Genomic DNA, 17,613 nt, shown 5'->3' with positions numbered 1-17,613 from the left:
GGAGAATTTTTAAAAAATGCTAGGACAGATTCTGTTTATTTTCAATAAAGAGTTAATACACTGAATTTCAGCTCCGTAAGTTTAACGACGTGCGAGATACTCATTTTTTCTCAAAAATTCGAATTCTCTCAACCTCCTTAGGATATTATGCATTATAATAAAAGCAATATAATATCCCAGTTTGGATTATGGCCTAACTATATACCAAAAGTAATTTCATTTGACTTTGCAATTTGACCATGATGATCAGGCACACATAGTTACATTCAATTTTTCATATAATAATTTATATATTACAGTGATTCAAAAATTATTTTTTCCAGTAGATAGCTCCTCTAAAAACTCACAAATCTCGAAAGCCAAGTAGTAGTATAAGTCCTATTGCTATTGTTACAATTAAAAATTTCAATATCCAAAAGTGCCTGAAGTTCTTTTTCCACTTGGTTAGATATATTCACCTCAGATAAGTAGGCAGAAACAAGTGGAAAAGGAAGGGAAATGAAGGTCTTGAAAGTAAAACGGAGACAAATTTACCAGTCTTCAGAAGATACTATCTACAATGCAGTGAAAAGAGTGGGTCGGTAGACCATACTGAGTCGGTGGGTCGCAGTGGGTCATGGTGGGTGGTGAGTCGCAGTGGGTCACGGTGGTTGGTGGGTCACAGTGGGTCATGGTGGGTGGTGGGTCGCAGTGGGTCACGGTGGATGGTGGGTCACAGTGGGTCACATGCTGTTGACCACGACCCACTGACCCACTCAGAAAACTTGATCCACTGACCCACTGACCCACTCCATCTCTGGAGGCTATACGAGACGTGAACCTACAGCTTAACTTCGGATTCGATCCACATCAGCTCCCACCGGAAATCGAACAGAATTGTTTTGTATTTATGATTATTAGTATTTGACGACTTCCATTAAAAACCTGGAACAAGATTAATTAGAAAAAGAAAAGTTAGCTATCTACTTCCTTGAAGCAACAGTTGAACTATGTTAGTCTTCAGAAGAATTCAAGTCTTGTCGAATTTGTAGTATCTACAAAGTTTTCAAATGAAGTTTGCTCCACTGGTTTCAGGAAATGAGGAAAGAATCTTTAGTATCTACAAAGATCTTTTATAACCAAACTGAAACCCGATACGTATATATTTATTTATATACCCATTATAGAAAAGAATGATAATAAGGAAGTGAAAAGAAGCAGATTGGATAAAGAAGGTAGGAAGAGATAAACTGATGAACTGGACAGGGGGGGGGGGCTTACTTATTAATGAATTATGGCAAAGAAGTTTGGGTAGCATGGACAAGAAGAAAATAAAAAGGGTCCTTATAAAAACCAAAAATGGCGGAACGTGATAGGTTGGAAAGTGAACAAGGAGACTTAAGGGATTGGCTGAAGGCCTCAGCAAATAGAAATTAAACTTTTTTTTATAACAATGACTATATGTATGTCTGTTAAAAGAATTTAAACTTTTTCATAACAAATGACTATATATACGTATATGTCAGTTAAAAGAATTTAAAAAAATTGTTCATAACCAAGGATGTTATAAATAGAGGATCTGCCCATATGTATCTTCATCCTATTAAATTGATGAAGCCAAAAAACAACCGAGCATCGGCATGTCTGATTGGCTACTCTCGTTTCTGCCATCGTCTGATTGGCTACTTTCGTTTCCGCCATGATTGTTGGCTCAAAACATTGCGGTCCTATTGGGCGGAGTGGGCAGAGTAGGGGTGGCGAAACTGAGACGTATGGCTTCAAGATTTTGTAGTAAGGGCAGATCCCCTATTTATAAGATCCTTGTTCATAACAATGACTATATATGTCTGTATTTTCATTTATGTTCTATAGTGTCTGAAGATGGATATATTAGATATCCGAAACCGTTACATATTATAGTTTAAAATATTGTGGGTTTGAAGCTTTGGTCACTGTTTCTTTTGTTAAGGTAATCAATCCAAAGCCATGGATAGTCTTGCTATTTTAGAAAGTAACGTAGTTTATATTATGTTCTTTTCATTTAGATTGAAGGTCAATTGTCAAGATAGCTGTCGAAAATAGCACCTTTCTTGACCTCTTTTTCGCCTTATTTAACACCTGCCATTTTTCCTATGACAACCTTCTCTAAAAATCTTAACCCTATCGGTAACATTACATCAATTTAAAAATAACATATTATAAATCAGTTCAGTGAGGTCTACATACATCTATAACTTTACATTAAGAAAATACAGATATTCTCAAAATGTTGTTCCTGATTTTTTTTACTTACTATATATTTTTATCATGTTTATCTGTAATACTATTTGTAATACTATTTGTTTTCAAAATTATTCGTACTATGAAATTTAACTTATGTAATAATAATAACTAACCTATTAAAACAAATTAGATTAATTTTGCAGAAGTTTGTGGTATGATTATGTTTCAATACACTTCTCTTCAGATTCAAACATTACCGTGTTATGTGTTAGTACAGGAAAATTAGATAACTACAACTACATTATTTGCAGTCCTTTGTAGAATATGATCGTGTACTATAAAAAATTAGGTTAGCAGAGGGCCAAAAGAAGAGCACCATTCCGGAAAACGCCACCAGATACATCATTTCCATCAACAGAATCCATGGCAAACTACAAAGAAATATTTCAAATGGTTCGAGAACTGCAGCTACACAGACTATTTCCGGCCATTCAGAAACGTTACCAAGAACTCAAGTCAGCTCCCGACTTATTTAGCAAGCTTGTCATCATCTGTGAAATCATGGAAGACCTCCAGGCCTAGCCGCACTGTCTGCACTATACAGGACCACACCCTTATGAGGGCCAGCTCAGAACATACTATAGGATGAACAGCCAACCAATCCTCACTCACGAAGACCATCAACCAGCCAATCCCCTTCTCTCACAAATTTCAACCTACATCCTCTCCATCCATCATCTTTTCAAGAGGGATTGCGTCAGTTGCGTCCCTAGCCGCACAAACAATTGCCTCACATTCAACTACTTTTGCAATCAATTAAGAGGTAAGGGCTCTAACTCTGAGCCCTGTACTCAGTAACAAACACCACCAAGACAAGCACTCGCGGACTATGTTTACATAGTCAGCGAGTAGTAGTTTATATTTATAACTTACTCGTGACCTACTGTGGTAGTTTAACTTCAAACCATAACTCTAGCTCCCTATTAATATTACAACAGTACATGCGGTATTGATTAATATTTTGTATTAGAAAGTATGTCTGTTTCATTAACCTCTTGCATACCAGCGGCATCCATGTGGATATTGTAAAATACTTCATTGTAAAATATCACTGGCATCTATGGGGATATCATGAAAACGTATCTTTTATTAAGGGTCCTATTAATCGTGGAGATGATGATTTTTTTAAATAGATTCAAGGCACGATTTACTTCTACTATTTCTCCTTAGGTGACAGCACATTACTGACAGAAAAGAAAAAAAAGTTTTGTCCCTGTAGAGTCAGGCCTATGGAAGCATTCATTTACGACACACATGCATTTGCTTTTACTATAAACAATTAGCAAATTCGAGATCGGGAAAAAGAAGAAAAGGAAAAGACTTTGTCTTTCATCTCCGGCAGTGTTGCCAATCTGAAGCAGCATAAAATCCCTTCAGAACATCAAAATTTCCCTTTTTCAGTCAAAATGTTCCACATGCAAATATTTTAGTTATTATTAATATGAATGCTCTCCTAGCGCGTTCACATAACTATGCCCTATATAACGGTCTAGACGATCTTTTAACAGTAAATGAAAACCTAGTATTACAGCAGGCACCTAGGAAAATGACACCTGGAATTTAAGGGGTTAATCCTGTAGTGATTGATTGATTTTGTACTCTTAAGCAAGATCAATTCTTCAGAGGAAAACCCATGGTGACACACATTTTGATGGGAAAGCCACGACATTCACTAAAAGAAATTACCACAGAGAGGACACAAAAATTATAAAATCTAAAAAAAGTAAAACAGAATAATTTAGATTTGATAGACATTTGTGAAATTTGTTTGGAAGATAATTAGAAATTGCAAAACATAGGATGGATTTTTGATGTTTTACGCAGCTAATAAGAAAGGCAATTGTAATTGTGTATGAGCAATTCTGGATAAGCAAGTGATAGTGAAGATCATCATTATCTTAGGTATTCTGCCATTATTGGCAGGTCACTTGCTGCAACTGAGAAGCGGCTTCCATGCTCCACGGTCTTCTGCTAACCTCTTCGTCTTCACGTACGATTTCTCCGTTTTGATATCGTCCATTAATTGTAGTCTCCTTTTTTTCCTCCCTCTCTTTCCTGCCACCATACTGTGAAGATATGTGTATTTGGACACATGGCAAAGTATCTTATTTTGAACAATGGGACATTTTATTTTAAAAGAACATTACAGTGAAAAGAATAACCATTCATTTCAAGTTAAATCATTTTTCGACTTTTTTTTTTTCTAAGTTCATTTGCCTTTGCTGTCTGTCATTTACTTCTTACGTTTGTAATTTTTCAATTAAGAAAATAACAGATTGCTTCCCCGTCCGCATTCCTATCATCACCTTACCTTGGTTAATCTACAAGCATGCACTTTTTTCATCGAGACGCAAAACAGAGTGAATAACCGAGGATAAGAACCCGGAAGGAACGCCATACAAAATCGATTGAGAGACTTTTGGAAGGGACGGTCGACATGGAGCGAGGGACGAGTTAGAATGTAGACCGCGAGCTTCATTTTGAAATTTACGATTGATAGCCTTGCTCTGTCTTATAGAGCACCTTTGTTTCGGCTAACGCCAGATAGCCATCTACGACGATGTATTGCTTTTTGAGAAGAAGTTTTAAGTTTAACTAAAGTTGCGGTTTTCGTAAAGTTGGTTTCTCAGTCCGGGTTTTGCCGACTCTTAACCTTGGTTACTTGAACGACCAGTCAGCCAAACAGAGGGATGGACGGACGTCGGCCCGATGGAGGAATCGTCAAAAGGGCAACGATCAGACCTGCAAGTAAGTGCGAGTAGATTAACCTATCCTGAAAGTTACTCCCTTCTTACCCCTTTTCATCCCCTTTAACATCACAGTCTGTTTCTTTTGTACGTGTTGGATTTTATTTAAATGCAACCCAGGTTAGATCCCGTACCTCACGTCTTGTTAAGTCCTATGTTTGCAAATCCTGGGCGCAACTTGTCGGTTCTGTCATCCCCAATCACGTCATTTATAAGTACATTATCTGAGCTCTCAGACCGACACGGGGCGACTGCACAATACCCTCTATAACGTCCCTCACGATACAGTTCCTTCTTAGCCAATATCCCAATTAGTTTCTCTTCTTGGAATAATATGTAAAATTCTTCCTTTCTCACCTACTATTTCTAACACCACCCTCTCATTCGTTTTCCACTTGACCCAGCCGATTTTCTCCATTATTCTCCATATCAACATTTCGAAAGCTTCCAGTTATTTTTCATCATTTTTGCGTAATGTCCAAGTTTCTGCCCAATACAGTACAATACTCCACACGGAGCATTTTATGAGTCTTTTTCTTAACTCTTTATTCAAGGTCCCACAAAATAGCATTTTCTTCCTCCTAAATGCTTCTTTCGCCATTCCTATCCTTGCTTCTATTTCAAGGTTCACACTTCATTTCATCGTTAATAATACTAGCCAGGTATCAAAAACTAGTCACCTGTTCTATTTTCTCCCCTCCTACTTCTATATTTGTGGTCTCGTCCTTCCCACCCTTTTCCTTGCTCCCTTTCTTCTTTCCAATTATTGCAAATAAAGGCTGATGAAAAAGGCTAAAGAAAAATAAAATGCGATGATGATAGCCCGTTTCGGTTAATATCTTCAGATGCCGAAACTGAAGAGGCGGATCTGAGCATTAAAAAAAATTAAAAAAGTGATATTAATATTTTAAATCCATTTTTCTAAAAGAAAAATTAATACTCAAATATAAGTATAGGTATATTTAGTACTTAAAATTTTACATATACTATCAATTACATTGTGTTTTTATTATTATTATTTACTAGCTGAATATACCCATTCTTCGCATGGAGGCAGTATTTGAAATTCAACTATTAGTGGAAGTATTACAATTCATTTCGGCTACCGCGAAAACTATGGATTTGACACTAATATCGGTCATTTTGGATTACTTTTACATTTCTCAATATTTAACCCCTCCCCTGCGCTAACTCCCGGCCCTTATATAATTGTAGCTGAATTTACAAATCATCGCTAATGGAAGTGTCAGCATTGATCTCAGCGACCGCGAAAACTATGGATTTGACACTAATATCGATCATTTTGGATTACTTTTACATGTTCGGTATCTCACTCCCCCCCCCCCCCCCGGTGACTCCCGGTCCGGAGCCGAATAGGGTGAATTTGGAAGTTAATGCGATCGGAGTTTCACCATTGATTTTAGTGACCGCGAAAACTATGAATTCGACACTAATATCGGTCATTTTCTACTACTTTTACATGTCCCGGTAAACGCCCCCCTGAAACCCCTTGGTTCGAATTTTGATTTTAAAAAAAGTTTAGCTCTGGTCTGGAGCCTGGACCAAGGTATTCGTGACTAAAATTTGGTAACTCTCGGTCAATATGTCCGGTTCTCAAGCCGGTTCCGATAAACGCTCACCCCTGAGATTCCCTGGTTCGAAATTTGAATAAAGGGCTTCGTCTTGATTTGGGGCTTGGGCCAAGGTACCCCTGACCAAAATTTGGTAACTCTCGTCCACTCGTCTGGTCCCCTGCCCGCACACAGAAAGACAGACAAACACACAAACAAACTCTTTATTTTATTTATATTGGAAGATGTACTGATATGTATAAACAAAAATTATATCGAACAACATTTATTAAGTACTACTAATGGTGACATGATTACTGCTACATTGTAAATTGTTTTGTTATATCAATAACATCAGTGGTCATTCCATCGCATTATATCCGACTGTGTAACAATCTATTCTAATAACGTGAAATACCAAAAAATACATTTCACGTATGTTGGACGTGTTTTACGCACTGCAAAATGTTGTTGCATAGTGATATATGCGATTTCAAACACTGTTGAAATGAATGATTTGGTAAGAACTGTACATGGCAAAACAATAACACCTCGTAGACACTACTTTCAACAAAGGCCAACCCCAACAGTTCGACGCGGCGGTGTCGTTTCTAAGAAATTAAAAGTAAGTGCTGTATATACTGTTTCCCCTCCACTACAACTTTAAAAGAGTAACATATATAAAATCCAATAACATTTATTGCCTGGAAAAAGTTCACAAAGAACATGGCCCGATATAAACAATATAAACTCCCCTGTCTTTCTCCTACATACCATGTCTCCACTTGTCGATGCCCCCTAGTACTATGAAACTTTCTTACATGGTAGAATGAAAAAAAATGACGCTACTTTACAAGAACATAAACCATAAAAAGTTAGTAGAAAACATCATAAAATTTACTTTTTGAAGCTCGTTTCGGCGCCCGCTAACTGTGGTGCCCGGGCAGTTGCCCTAGTTGCCCTGCTCTTGGTCCGCCCCTGGCGTTTACGAGGGGAAAAAAAATAATAAAAGAGGAGAGGATCAACTTTTGCAGACAGAATTTGCTGATGATAAGAATCACGTGTTTTAACCAATACAAGAGAGGAAGATATCTATCTAGACTTCTCAATTGATGAACAAAAATGTCAAATACTTGTAGGTTACGTAATTATACAGTAAATTAGGTTTTGAAATAATTTAAAGTACGTAAAGATTTAACCTTGATTGTTATCATTTTATAATCTAAATTTTATATTGTCTGAAGTGGAAATCCAGCTCAAAGATGTAACTCGGAAAACGTTAGAAAGCATAAAGTAAGATATTTTGAATTTTGAAAATAGAGAAATAAGAAATGAATCAGAAATGTCATAAACAAGAACTAATAAACTAAAATTAAAGTTTAAGAATAAATAATAATTTTGACCTACGTCTCACTAACACTGTGTACTAACTAGGGATGGCCAGAACCGGTTCCTGGTGGAACCGGTTTTCGGGTCTGTACGGATCCGGTTCTAGAAGATCCGGTTCCGGGACCGGTTCTTCGGATCCAAGTCTGGAACCGGTTCTCCGGATCCAGGTCTAGAACCGGTTCTTCGGATCCAGGTCTAGAACCGGTTCTTCGGATCCAGGTCTGGAACCGGTTCTTCGGATCCAGGTCTGGAACCGGTTCTTCGGATCCAGGTCTGGAACCGGTTCTGAAAACAGAACCGGTTCCTCGTGGAACCTGTTCCGCCGGAACCAAAACTTTGTGACCATCCCTGCGCTAAACCCGAGCTGCTGGCAAGCTGTTAACAGTATGCTAGATAAAATGGTGGAAGCGACAGGCAGGCGACCAGGCGGCGGCAGCTTGTCTCATTTGGCTAAAGAAACTGGGTAACTGGCAGACTCATTGGCTAAACAGGCAAACTGGCCAACTCATTTGGCTAAACACCCACTGGTAGACCAAATTTTTTTTTCTGGGGGCACAAGCGGGTCTGGGCGGGGAAGGCACAAGCGCATGGTCCTCTTTGCATTATTTTTGAAGGTGAACTTAGTGCCTCCTTTACGGGTCTTTGGGGGCTTTCGGATCCAGGTCTGGAACCAGTTCCTAAGATCCGGTTCTGGAACCGGGTTTTCAGATCTAGATCTGGAACCGGTTCCTAGGATCCGGTTCTGGAACCGGGTTTTCAGATCCAGATCTGGAACCGGTTCCTAAGATCCGGTTCTGGAACCGGGTTTTCGGATCCGGATCTGGAACCGGTTCCTGAGATCCGGTTCTGGAACCGGGTTTTCGGATCCAGGTCCGGAACCGGTTCCAGAACCGGTTCTGAAAACCGGATCTCCGAGAACTGCCGGAACCGGAACTTTGTGGCAATCCCTAGTACTAACATCCCTGCTAGCGCCATACTGAAAAGCTTGATCAGTTTATGCATCAGTATCAATTTTATTTTAGTAGATAGCTTAGTTGTTGTGCTGCATTAACTTCTAGATTTACTAATAATTTGTTTCTGTCGATTCTTCTCTGAAACCAGGCTCGAACTGGCTAGGGCAGGAGGGCAGGAATTCCTGCCGGGGCCCTCTCTATCTATTTTATATTATAATATAAAATAATGAATATTGAATAACATGGAAAGTAAGATAGAATATGTCTGCTGTGTTGGAATTAGCGAGTTACTCGTCGTGAGTTTGTTCCGTTCCCAGAGTTTGGTGGCTCCCAGCATTGAATGTAGTCTTGTGATCCCATTATTGGAATGAAACTAACAGTGTTATGAAGTCATGTTTGGGGCCCTTTGTTAGTAGCGTAGTAAGAATATATTTCAACAATATGAAGAATGGGGTCCTAGCATCATATTGTCTAAGTGTATATTGGGGCCCCATGAATGTCGAAATGAGACTGACTTTTATAAAGTCCTACTGGGACCCTCTGTTAGTCGTTTGACCTGTTATTGCAATATCATAAAGAAACAGAACAGGTCTTCAGCCTAGGGCCCCATTACCATACTTAAAAGAAGCTGACAGCTTTAAGAAGAAAAGCCCCCCACCACCAACACAAAGGTTTCACAAGACTGTTAAACTTGTACAAATAATAATAAAAATAATAATAATAATAATAATAATAATAATAATAATAATAATAATAATAATAATAATAATAATAATAATAATAATAATAATGTTTCAGTTAGTGTCAGTGTTGCCACAGCACTAGCTCTGAAGTGGGCTGAAAAATAGTACCAAATTGAAACAAAAAGGGCTGAATTCATTATTTTATACCAGTATAATACATGGATCTATAACACGAAGCTAAAAGAGGTAAAGTTCTAGAACACTCTCCCCCTCTTCCAAGAGTCCAAATCAAGAAAGTACTCTTTTTAAAAATTACTTTTTAAAATATCCAAATAGATGGACGCCGAACAACCGTGGAAGTAGATGAAATTTTTCTCGCGCGTAGGAAGTATAACAGAGGCCGCAAATCGAAAGGAAAAAACAGTTATCATCTTCGGTATGTATTGTAAGAAAATCAAACCTTGTATGTATTGTAAGGAAACTTGTCATCAAATGTGACAAGTATTTGTTAAATGGTGCTGAATTGGGTAAAATTGTACCAACTTTTTCACAAAAGGAGCTGAAAATGCCAGCGTGGTACCAACAGGCCGATGAATGACAAAAAGGGCTGAATTTGGTACAATTGTATCAAGTATGGCAACACTGGTTAGTATTTTATCAAACCTCGTTGGAAATAGGGTGTCATTACAATGAGCAGAATAAAAAAAATAAGATTAAACTTAGTATTTTCTGTAAGGCTCCTACATACCTCATGGGAAGGGATGATGGGGCCCTCTAAGTAAGCCTTCTGCCGGGGGCTTATACTCTCCAGTCCGAAACTGTCTGAAATTATACATTAGAACTTTCATTCACCAACAGTATTTTGTTCTCCTCAAAGATCTATCGATCGATAAATGTCCTATATTTGGATATTTTTTTGTGTGAAACGCTAGTAAAAAAGATTTGTAGAATTAATATATTCCACCTAAAAACAGCAAAAGTAGTGATTATTTTAATATTTTTTATGTTTTCCTATAACATGATTCGAGAGACTTAAGAAACAAAAATCAATATTATAATCGGAAAATAAAAATCAGACAGATTTTTGCTTACTATTGTTTTTAATTTCATTGGACTTTATATAGTTTTACTCTTGTAATTCTTGAAAACTTTTAAATATGTTAAAATTTCCTGCTATATGAAAGCTATATGAGCTTTTATATAGCTCATTTTAGGAACTAGTTTGTATCTTAAAGAACTTTCAAATTGTTTTGATTTAATATTCCTCTTACGACTTTCGACTTTATTGTAGAATTTTCTAATTATTTTCTTTTTTGTTCGTTTTGCTTTTCTTAGAGTATGTTTGTTTTAGCTTGGCACACTTCCCGCCAGTACACTAGGTTGGCTTTTAAAGTATTTTCTGCTAGCACTCACACGAACGTTTTAATTCAATAGACGTTTGTCGTATAGGTAACGTTAGTTGTCAGCCAGCCCATCAAAATGAGGTCATTGCTATATGGCGGGAATTCGAAGTGCTTAGTTGCCGCACACGAACAAATGTGTTACAGTGATTTGTGAGTAATGTGGCGTTTTGCTGTGCTTCCTAGCATATTGCAACTCACAACTTACCCGTGGCATGGCAAGAACGCGTTGCAGACAGATCCATCTTTTAGGCGGGAAGCGTGCCAAGATAAAACAAACGTACTCTGAGTAACGACTGGAAGCTTTCGAAATGTGGGTGTAGTGAAGAATTGAGAGAAATAGCTGAATGGAGCGGGAAACAAATGAGAGGGTGTTAAAAATGTGGGGAAGAAAAGAACAATTTTAGATATTATTAAGAAGAGGAAGAGAAACTGCTGGGAACATTGGCTAAGAAGAGACTGTATCATAAGGGACGTGTTGGAGAGCATGGTGGCAGGAAAAAGAGGGAGGGGTCGAATGAGACTACAATTAATGGAAGATATCAAAACAGACAAATCGTACTTGAAGACAAAGATGTTAGCGGAAGACCGTGGAGCATAGAAGCTTCTCAGTTGTGGCAAGTGACCTGCCAATAATCACAGAATACCTATGATGATGATAATTCATAAATATGTTTCTATATCTTAAATATAAACATAAATGTGATGTTCAATTCCCAATCTTCCATAATACAATTAACCTGAGTAATTTCTTGCTCTAGTTTTTCAAATCTGAATATTGCTTCCTTTTACCTAACATTTGTTTTTTCGGAAATGCAACCACAAACTAATATGGAGGACCAGGACCATCTGAGTAGAGTAAGAGAAAAATCGAATTCTCTGAAAACTAGAGCAATAGATGATTTAACTCGTGACGTTAAAGTATTAAGAAGTTATAATATATTATAAAACTAAAGTCCAACTATAAAATTGATAGTAAACAAACTATTAAAGTAAAAAGAGCAAAAAATAAAACTAGCAACAAACAAATAAATAAATAAATAAATAAATAACCTGGAATATTTGGATTTCTTAAGCCTGTATTGGATTAATTGCTGTTAAACCTCATACTAACTTACCGAATAAATATTAACTAAGAACAAACATTTTAGAGAAGGGCTTCAAAATAAATTTAACCTTTTCTTTAAGTTTTATTTGAGTTTATAATTTCTTATCAATTAGGTTTTCTTCGTATATAAACAGCAGACTTTATGAGATCTTATTTTCTGGTAATAAAAATGAATAACTAATTAACTTTATGGCCTATGGAACCCGAAAGTTTAATGCCGCGAAAAGGTCTCCATTGACTTCTATCCTTAGCCAACTAGATCCAGTTTCTACTTTGTATTTCTATTTCTGCGAGATCCATCTTAATATTGTCCTCCTATTTGCGTCTAGAGCTTTCTAATGGTCGCTTTCCGATTGGACTACCACTTAAAACTTTGAATGCGTTGGAAATAAAAATGAATAAAAGTCAAAAGTTACAAAATACATTTAGAAGACAGAAAATCTCCTAAGATATTTTTAGGTGAAACGTGACAGCAATTCAATTTAGATTCTAAAATAACTTTCAAGAAAAAGTCTTTAAATTGAGGGGAACATAGAGTTAGTTTAAGAACCCAATAATTTTATGTGAATTGGAGATAACTCTTAAATTTATAATTTTCTTTGCAGTAGAAAGTTAAATCCACAATTCTACTAAAGCAACGAACCAGAAGAGTTTTAAAATACTCACTTCGCAGGCATAGATATAGACACCAATGATCTTCTTCCGTAAGGTCTTATACATTGATACCCTTCTTTGCATGCTTCACAGAAAATTGAATCACTTTTCCTAGCAGATTCTTGAGAGTAATATTTCAACTGTTGTAGTCTATATGGTACAATTTTACCAATTCATTTTCATCACAAACATAATGGAAATCCACCAGGCTATTATTGGTTAACATAGAACCCATACTGTTTTCTTTTCCTCGTAAGTTCTCTATGTCTTCGAGATTGTCTTCATCTGATGATAACCTTTATTTTGTATGACACTGATGATCATTACCTAGAGAAATAACCTCTACAGTCCCGATTTTTTTTCAAAGAATGAAAAATTATTTTTGCTACTTATTCATGTGTTCTGGGTTCAGGCGTCACTTCTCCCTTGCGTTGCCAACCACTGAAAAAAATAACTTGGGAAACGATACAACAAATATTTCGAAGTAAAGATCAAAAATCATGATGTACCTGTATTTATGAAATAGAACTAATAAAAAATGAAATATGTACTGAGTACTCAATTGAGCACACGGGGATTGAAGAGGATAAGGAATTGCGTAGTTTCTTTATTCTTGGATATACATTTGGCATTCTTCGTATGAATAGAAACAATTTCAGAAAACAGCAAAGTAGACCAAGATGATGTTGATGGTGCAGTTTGTTACCTAAGTTTTTCAGATGCTGAAATTGAAGTAGGTAATGGACTACTCCGTTATAGTTTATTGTACTTGGAGCCCCCCTTATAGATCGAGTTCTTCTCTGGGTTCTTTTTAAAATTTAATCTTTAGCCTTTTCCAACACCGAACCTAGAGGCTACATGAAACGTGGACTTAGTTTAAAGTTTAATTCAAAACATTATAATGCGTCCAAATGTCAAGTCTCTCCGACTGGGAATCAAATCAGGACCCAGTGCATCAAAGGCACACGCGACTCTAGGTCAGACACAAGGGCTAGGTAGCTGCTGTTTCAACCTACCAAGTAACTTGAAACTTACGCATTGCATCTACTTGTAAGGCGCGATAGGAGTATGTTCTTAAATATTAAATATATTTGAATACTTTTGATGTCTCTAGGGTCCTGGAAGTGATTTATTAATCAAGATACACAGCCTCTATCTCAAGTGTCTTTTTAAAGTAAATTTGTTCTATTTGCTTATACAGGGTGTTTGAAAACAACACCGACAACATTTGGGAGGTGATTCCTGCCACCAAGATAAGACAAAAAGTGTAGACCAACCTAGGTGTACAAATGCTTCATTTCGGAGTTATAGGCTGCCGAAAACATGAAAAAAATTAAATTTAAAAGTCCATAGTTCCAAAACTATAGGACCTACCGTAGTCAGGTCAAGATTTCACTTAGGAACTAATATGTGCGTTATCTAAAAATACATGGCTAAGGATTCACGCAACATTGTTTATAGAGGGAGTTTGGCTACGGGTATATAATTTGAAGTACTCACCAATTACCTCTATAAAAATTGTTGCAGAAGTACCGCAGGATTCTGAAAGTTGGATATTTGAATAGGGCACATACTAGTTCCTAAGTGAAGTCTTGATCCGACTACGGTAGGTCCCATAGTTTTGGAGTTATGGATCTCTGAAGTACCGGTACACTTTTCCATGTTTTCGGTAGCCTATAACTCCGAAAAGAAGCATTTGTGCACTCAGGTTTGTCCATACGTTTTATCTTATCTTGGTGTCAGGAATCACCTCTCAAACGTTGTCGATGTTGTTTTGAAACATTCTGTATATAGTAAGTTGAGACTCGTGTGAATAATAGATAAAATTCAGTGTTACTGTTATTATAAATCTTCTATTCAATATTGATCAACAATTTTTTTCTTCTTTCTTTTAATGGAAGTTCAACAAAATCTCTAACTAGCAAATTCAAGAACAACTATTATAGGTTATACATATATTAAACAATCAAAAGTTTCCATTAATTATAAATTAAGGTTTCTAGATGTTAAAAGCATTCACACACAGGGCAATTTAGTAATTTTCTTGGTTGAATAAAGTATAAAATTACACGGTCCGAAACGGGGATTTCGTGGTAAGCAAACTGCAGTAGTTAGGAATATATTTTAAGGATCCCCACATCACGACAAAAGCACATGTCAACACAACACGTGCTATTGATTGTAAAAGCCCAGCAGACAAGAAGCCGACACGGAAGACACCGAGGAACGCCGAAAGAAGACGGACCTCAAGGAAGGACCCGAAGAGGACAGATAAAAGCCCAACCATCGCGGGATCCAGCATCAGTCGACCAACTGATCAAATCACCTACACCTGCCCTGAGGTCGCACTGGACTAGTGGTACACCTATCCTTACCCGAGGTCGCATTGGACTAGGGATCCTTACTACAACCAAGCCTCGCGAAGCTGCCTTGGGCTGAAGGGGCTGTCTTTCAAGACTCACCAGAACCAGCAGGTGCCTTGGAGACTGCCTTGAGAGAAGGGGCACCGTGCAAAACACTTATTTCCTCTCATCTGTTCAATAACAAAATAGACACTATTTTACTCTTTGTAATCAAAGACATTGTATTAACAAATTTTATAATAAATTGGTGTAAGGGGATAAATCTCGGTCCGTTATTTACTCTACCAAAATCATTACAATATTGTTTTGAACATATGATCAACAAGTTGTATTCTTAAATGCTTTTATCTTTTAATACTAATTTAATTTGTAAAATTTGTGAAAATTAAGTATTGAAACATATCATATAGACATTAGAATGAAACTCACCATCAAAATTTATAGTATTATTTGCAATCCAGCAGATGATGGTGGAAGGTGATTTCATTTCGTCAACACAAATACGTGATTATATTTATATAAAAAAAAGTCTTTGACAGTATCGAGCAATATTTTCAAGGATGCAAGGGCTGAAAAGAATGAAAACAAACTCTGTAGAGTGTCTACTTATATGAATAAAAATAATAGTGCTCTAAAGACATCGCTTCTTGTGTCCAGAGTATCAAAGTGAGACGAACATAAAGATAAGTGCATTATATAACACAGTATTACATAACACAACATCACAGCGGAGATTCCGAAAGTTCCTTTCGAGGAATTACAACCCCGAAAATGGAGAACAGGGAAGGCTACCCTTATATGTGAGAGACAAGCATCTGAAAACGATTGTCAACAAAAAAACACGTTTAGCAAACCGGGACATAGTTCCAGGCTAGGTACTTGACCGAACATTTGTTGATAACCGTTTCAAAACTGGGACCACATGAACTTATACAAACACAGAAATAGTTCATCTAGAGGTATTCCTTCTCCTTATGGAACGCTTCAACTCTATTTCTCGAATTCATAGTGTCAGGTAACAAAACGAAACTCGTATGATAATTCGTGGTGGTAAGCACAGAGGGTTGGTACCAAAGTACTTAATAGAAAAATATCTAAATTTCCCCTACTCCCAGACTAGAATGCTATAGCTTTTTGGTAGACTATGAGAGGTGTCGTTCACTATAGCTATAGGTCACCTTAACTCAACATCACAGCAGATTCACACGTCATGAAATTAACATCATGCACGAGAAACTTGCAAAAACAGCAATCATCATTAGTGATCAGAAAGAGACCAATCGTGCTTCACGACAACACTCATCTATATGTGTTTAGAGTGACCGCCAAAAAGCCAAACCAACTAGGATGCAAGATTTCCTCCATTCACTATATACCCAGATCTAAACTAATGGATTATTAATTTTTCCGTGGTATGGCAGTCCATTTATCAGAGAAATTCTTCTCAACCGAAACTACGTAATTACAACAAATAACCTTACACACTTCAGATAATTTACTTCTTAATAGTTACTTTGGTGATAGCTTATGATCATTTATAATGTTAAACAGCCTTAGCCGTTAACGCACCAAGCCTAAATCGTCAACGTTGTTTGCCAAGCTGGGGCCTTCTAGTTACCCCAAATATTATTTTAATTTCTGAACTTTTTTTTGCACTTTTTTTAACGAACGTATCATTGATCTAATTATGTAGCAGATATCCTAAAAAGATGCAGGGCACATATATAAATCGAGAATAAATTGGTTCTTATAGGTGCAGTAGTATCATCAAATATAGAGGACCCTCCCTAGAGGACCCTACTTGGTGTGTTAAGGGTTAGCTGAAGCTCGTCCTTCTTCTTAAAGAGGTTTGAATTTCAATCTGAAATACATATTAAGTAAAATATAGATATTTCCGTAATTCAAGACTGTAATTTAACCTTCAGAACTGTACTTCCTGCTTTTATCCCTGCTGTTGAGTAAAAGAATCACAATTATTCATACTTGCATAAGTTACTAATTTCTATTTAAACATACAAAGATGCGATAACTTGCATAATCTTGAGTTTTGCAGCGTAATGTATTAATTTTAGAAAACTTCCGCTAATCTAGATGGGAAATGTTCGTTACACAAGTTTGTGGGCAAATTTTTGGATCTAATGACTCTATAAAATACAATATTATGTTCCTTGTTTGTTGCGTGAACAACGAACCAATCTAGCTTCATATATGTCATTTTTCAGCGATTCAGCAATATTTTACCCTTATGTGAAAGCCTTGAGTTATAATGAGTCATTATACAGACAGAGCCTGTTTTCACATAACAATCAAACTGCGACGGTCAAATGGAGATCAATCAAGCAACTATACGTATACCCTTAAGATAATATAGGAAGAGAGAAATGAAGCTACAAAAATGCAAAGGAAATCTGTATTGTGAAAGGGGAGGAGGTGTGAATTTTCGGACAACCCAAAATGGTTTTCGTAACTTAGATTAGGCACCA

Source organism: Thermobia domestica, chromosome 2 (assembly GCF_964235325.1).
Source record: "Thermobia domestica chromosome 2, izTheDome1.hap1.1, whole genome shotgun sequence".
Classification (NCBI taxonomy): Eukaryota; Metazoa; Arthropoda; class Insecta; order Zygentoma; family Lepismatidae; genus Thermobia; species Thermobia domestica.
Note: the sequence above shows the minus strand (reverse complement) of the source record.